This window comes from Rhinolophus hipposideros (genome assembly GCF_964194185.1).
Source record: "Rhinolophus hipposideros genome assembly, chromosome: 5".
Lineage (NCBI taxonomy): Eukaryota > Metazoa > Chordata > Mammalia > Chiroptera > Rhinolophidae > Rhinolophus > Rhinolophus hipposideros.
In genome coordinates, this window is record NC_138051.1 from 46,586,725 (window position 1) to 46,593,273 (window position 6,549).

A 6,549-nucleotide genomic window follows, 5' to 3' on the forward strand; every position below is an offset into this window, starting at 1 on the left:
TTGATATTATTTACGTACCATACAATTTACCCTTTTAAAAGTGTACAACGAAATGCCTTTTTACTATATTCATAGGTTTGTGCAATCATCACCACACTCTCATTTCAGAACATTTTCACCTCCCGTACAGAAACCCTATATGCTCACTAGTAGTCACTCTCTGACCTTTACCTCCTCTCAATTCCCCCGCAACCACTAATCTATTTTTATTTTTTTTGATGAACAGTGGCTTTAAATTATGAGTTTTATAAAGATTATTATATTCAAGGAATTAGTTTAAGTGGCTTCTATGAACTATATATATATATATATAAATTATAAATTATAAATTATAATATATATATATAAATTATAATTTTAGCAACAGGAAATCAGACAGCTGTGACCTACTTTAAACGTTTATTTATTTATTTATGTATTAGTTTCAGGTGTACAAAACAATGTAATAGATAGACATTTATCATTTATACCCCTCACAAAGTGATAACCCTCCTCCCCCTATGTACAACCCCTCTGACATCGCACACAGCCATTACATTTCCACTGTCTCTATTTCTAATGCTGTACTCCACTTCTTGTAACCATATATATATACATATATACATATATGTAAACTTGTAGTTGACCTTCATTATTCTTCAGCTTCAGCTTCAGGTGTACAGTGCAGTGATCAGGCATCTACATCTTCCCTGAGGTGGACTAATGTACTTTTTGTCTCTCTAGATTTGCCTACTCTGGACGTTTCATATAATGGATTCATATAATATGTGGTCTTTTGTGAATGGCTTCTTTCATTTAGCTTACTGTTTTCAAGTTTCATCCGTGTTGTAGCATGTGTCAGTACTTCATTTGTTTTTGTGCTGAATAGTTAATATTCCATTGTATACATATACCACAATTTGGTTATCCATTCATCACTTGGTAGACACTTGGTTTGTTTTTACTTTTGGCTATTACACATGAAGCTGCTACATATATTAGCATAGGATTTTTGTGTGGAAGTATGATTTCAGTTCCTTTGGATATATACCTGGGAGGGTGATATGGTAACGGTGCTAGGTTGGTGCAAAAGTAATTGCGGTTTTTGCAATTATTTTCAACCTTTCAAACTGCAATTAGTTTTACACCAACCTAATATATTTAACTTTTTGAGGAACTGCCAATTTCTCTTCCACAGGGGCTGTAGCATTTTACATTGCCACCAGCAATGTACGAATGTTCCAGTTTCTCCACATCCTTCCCTATACTTGTTATTGCCTGTTTTACACTCATTCTAGCCATCCTAGTAAGTATGAAATAGTGTTTCATTGTGATTTTGATTTCCATTTCGCTTAGGACTAATGATGTTGAGATATTTTCATGGGTATATTGATTGGTTGTTTGTATGTCTTCATTGGAGAAATGTCTATTCAGATCCTTTGCCCATTTTTAAATTGGCTTGTCTTTTTATTATTGAATTGTAAGAGTTCTTTACATATTCTAAATACAAATCCCTTATCAGATATGTGGTTTGCAAGTATTTTCTCCCATTCTGTGTGTTGTTTTTTTATGGAATGAATTGGGAAATATTCCTTCCTGTTATATTTTTTGGAAGAGTTTGTGAAGGATTAGTATTAGTTTTTGTTTTGTTTTGTTTTAATGTTTGGCAGCATTTATCAGTGAAGTCATCTGAGTCTGGGCTTTTCTTTGAGGGAAGTTTTTAATTAGTTACTAATTACCAGATTTATTTTGGTGATGTTAATGTAAGACCCTAACTTAAATTATAAAAATAAAAAAGATAGCCAATTGTTCTAACACCAGATTATTACTGAATAATCTACTTGTTCCTACTAATTGCAAATGCCACAAAAACTTCTTTAGGCCATTTTGAATCTTGATTGCAACGTTACTCCTGATGAGACACAAAAAGAATTGGCTTTATCAGTGGCAGTGGTGTTGGTGCCTTGAGAAATTCTTTGTCCTGTTGGCATGTAAGGTTGGAAAACAGAAGAGACCAGGAATGGCTCATGACTTGCCTAAATCACCAAGGATTGTCAGTGTGGTCTGGACAGCTCACAGAGCCCACCGTCACCCCTAAACCTTTTCCCTGGTTGGAAGCATACCTTGGATGCTTGCCTGCTTATACTGCAGCAGAGATCCAAGCCAGGCCAGAGGCCACTACCCCATCTGCTGGCCTTGCTCTCGTGGCCTGGATCCTGGCCTTCAGTGACTTCCTGGACTTTGGAGTCAGCTTGCCGTTAGACCTACCCATCTTTCCTGAAACTCCCTGCATTCACATTCTTCTCAGACCTTGGACTTGGTCTTTTAACACACAGCAGAGTGTTTACCATTCCTTCCACACTTGGGAACAGTGAACCCTGGATTCTGCTTTCTTTCAGATCCAGGACACTGCCTATACTAATTAGCAACTCTCTTCTTACTCCAGGTACATGCCTCTGCTCATGCCTGAGCTCCTCATTCTGACCCTGTCTTTCTGGACTCATCTCACCGGTGCTCATGATTCAGCATGAACATTCTATTCTCACTCAGCACTGACACCCGGGAGATGTGACCCTATGCTTGCTCCTGGAAACTCTACTCTCCCGACACTATTGTATATTATAGAAGCATCTGAAGCCATGGGAATAAATGAGGTGGTGGAGAGCGAGGGTGAATGGTGAGAAGGGACCACGACAGGGCCCTATGGAACATAGACATTCAGGGCCAGAGAGGGGAGGAAAAGGGACCAGAGAGGTTGACAGAAAGCCAGCAGAACATGGTGACTGAGAAGTCAAGACATGAGAAAGCTCCAGGATGGTGAGAGAGACTGTCGTGCGGGGGACCCTGCTCGCCGCGCCATTTGCCATGCGGGGTCTCTGCTCCCTCTCCTCACATAAGAACGCAGGACACGGTGAGGCCAAAAAGGAACACCCACAGAGCCATAAGTAGGGGAGTCATATCACTATATTCTCACCGGCGGCATCTGCCTCTCTGCAATCCGCTCTTGCTAGCCCCCATTTCTTCTGCTAGCGTAGCCACAGCAGTTATATTAGTGGCCAATGGCTTACGGGTTACAGCTGACGGCCAACTAGCCACAGCTGATGGCCATCCGATCACAGTTGATCGCCATTTACTACCTGAGCCAGCACCTTTCTATGTGAGGCCGAGAGCCTGGAAACTGCTTTTTGGGGCTTTGTCCCCACAGAGACAATAGTACCAAGTGCAACTGAGAGAATTCACGTAAGATACAGATTGAGAAGTACCCAGTGAATCCGGCAACACAAAGGTTATGGGTGACTTTAACAAACTTCCATGTCAGTGATCAGGTAACGCCACCATTTAAAACCTTCAAGGCTTCCCAGGGCTCTCCAGGTAAAGTGGCCTCACTCTAGCATCACCTCTCCCCACTGCCACCCACTCACCTCAGGCTCCAGCTTAGCCGAGCTGTTTGCATGGACAGATGTCATATTCTCTCTTGTTCCTGTGCTGTACCGTCTCCCTGGAACCTTTTCCTCCTTTCAAACTGCCATATGTTCTTACTGACTAACTTAAGTACCATCTCCTCCAGGAAGCCTTCCCTGACCCCCAGGTTGGGTTGCATGGTTGTCCTCTCTTCCCATTGCATCGTGTGTCGGGATGAATAAGGTACATTTCCCCCCAGGAGCCTGTTGTGTCTGCCTTGCTTCCCCAGTCCTCTGGCCAGGGACTGCCCCACTGTGTTCCCAAGCATGCAGGGAAGCGAGGCTGGTGATGGACGTAGCAGTGCATCCAGCTTCCCTCTGACCAGATGAGGAAACATTTGCAAGCCAAACTGGCCAGTAGCACTGGAGTGGCTGCGTCAGCACCACGAGCCACAGACATCTCTTTGGTCTTTGGTTTCAAATAAGTGAGGTTTGTGGAGACCAGCGCCAGGACTGCAATTCCTGGTAACCTGGTGCTTGGGGTCATTAGGGTGCAAAATCCGCAGCACTGTCCAGGTCAGAGGCTTTTCACAGCACGACCGCATACACCCTGGCCTCTGCCTCTCTTTCCCTCTCTACCTGCCTTCCTCCCTTGGGGCCCTTCCCTCCTTTATGAGTCCATCTTTCAATCATGTGATAATATCCAGCTGGCTGACTCACGTTTACTTCTGCAGTGATTAATCTCTGCCAGATCTTCTCTTGCCCCCATGTCTCCTCCTCCCCACCCAGCATTTACACTGTGAAAAGGTAACTGACTTTGGCCTCTCTGGTTGGGTTAATTCTCCAAGGACAAGCAACATGCTTTTCCTTCTTGTATTTGCTGAGCTCAAGCCTCGTTAAACTGTACTTGCCAATTGATTTAAGGGAAAATGGACTTTTATATTATTACTGACCAAGGAGGCAAGTGTTAGAGTGCTAGAAGCTTTCTTGAGCCACTCTGAGTATGATTCTTATGTGTGGAGGTGGAGTTGTGCAAGATTTATCCTTTACACACTGCTTCCTTAAAATCCTATTCCAGGGGCCAACCTGGTGGCTCAGGTAGTTAGAGCTCCATGCTCCTAACTCTGAAGGCCGCTGGTTCAGTTCCCACATGAGCCCACGGTACCCTCCACAACTAAGATCAAAAGGACAACAACTTGACTTGGAAAAAAGGCCTAGAAGTATGCACTGTTCCCTAATAAAGTCCTGTTCCCCTTCCCCAATAAAATCTTTTTTAAAAAAATCCGATTCCAACTTATGAGGGGATCATTTTGTAAATTATATAAATGCCTAACCACTACGCGGTACACCTGAAACTAATATAAAATAATATTGAATGTCAACTATAATTCAAAAAAATATATAGTCAAAGAGTGTAAAGTACAGCATAGGGAATATAGTCAATGGTATAACAGCTATGAACTGTATCAGAGGGGTAGTAGACTTGGAGTTGTCACTTTGTGAGGTGTGTAAATGTCTAATCAGTATGTTGTTTTGTACACCTGAAACTAATAATAAAGATAAATAAATGAATGAATAAGTAAGTAAATAAAATAAAGGAAAAAAATAAAATGGAGGAAAAAAAATGCGATTCCAAACTCTGGGCTCAGGTGGCTCCTTACTTGAAGGCAAGGCGCCCCCTTGTGGAAGAACACCGTCTCCTCAGACAGGTGAGACACTACACCACCTTTAAACCACACCTCGCGCCTTTTAGAAAGCCCTTCCTGAGCTTAAAGGGTGAAGTAACTCTGCTTTTTAAAACATGTAACATCATATATTGTTTTACTCTTGATAATAAAACTGGGCATACTCATGTTTTAAAGTTCAGCAAATACAGCAAACTATAAAAAAGATAAAATAAAAAATCACCACAATCTCACCTTCCACAGTCACTGTTGTTATTTTGGTGTATTTTTTTCTATGAAAATATATGAGCTATGTAAAGAATCTACATAAGGCTATATATGTAACACAGAATTTAACAGGTGAGGTCATAGATATATTTTTGTACGTAGATGTATTGCACCTCTTGGCCGCAGTGTGGCTCAGCCCTATTCCTTCAAGTCTGAGAGCCCCTTAGCCCTGCAACCTACCCTCACCCCACCCCTCAGCACTTCCAGCTCCCCTATCCTGCTCTCACATTGTTTTCTTCAACACATCACCTTTAACTTATTATACAATTTTCTTATTTCTTGTGTTTATTGTTTATCGTGTGTCTCTCACACTCTCAATGTAAGGTCCAAGAAGACAGGATCTTGTCAGTTTTGTTCAATGATGTGTGTATCCCAAATACCTAGAGCAGTACCAAGTGTATAGTAGGTGCTACGTAACTCTTTGTGGAAGGATGACTTAAGATTACTTAGCTTCCATTTTTCATTACTAAAAACTATTTGTAAACATACATAATAATCAAAACTATAATATTCCATTTTATGATTATATAATGACGTATTTAACCATTTCCCTACTGTATGTTATTTAGGATGATTATAATTTTCCATCATGATACATAATATTTTGATAGACCTGTTTGTACTTAAATCTCTGTTCATATTTCTCTTATTTTCTTAGAGTACATTACTAGAAGGTCAATTTCTGGGTTGTATGGTAGTAATATTTAAAGTTTTCATGATGGCCAATACAAAGTTGATTTCCACAATGCTTGTATGATATAATAGATACCCAGTCTCACCCAAGTTTTGCTTGCATTGAATACACCCTCTTTTTAATCTTGGCTAATTTCCAGGCAAAAAAATTGTTTTTCATTTTAATTTCCATGTGTCTGATTTTTAAAGAAGTTATAAAAATTGTCACAGGTAGTGGCCATTTGTTTTTTTCCTCCTGTGATATGTCAGTTTATATATTTGCTTTATTTTTTAGGGATTTGTTTTCTTATTGAACCATATGAGCTTTTTGTATTTAATATTGATGTTTATATCTTTAGGTATTACCTTTTGCTATATTTGTCACTCATATTTTGCCTGGTTGTTGTTTAACTTTTAATTTAATTATGACTTTACAACTCTAGGAGTTAAAAAGTTCTTTTTGTACTTAGCTCTATTGGCATTTTTTTAAAAATTTGATATACTTTTCATTGATTTTATGCTCAGGAAATTGTTCTAAACACAGA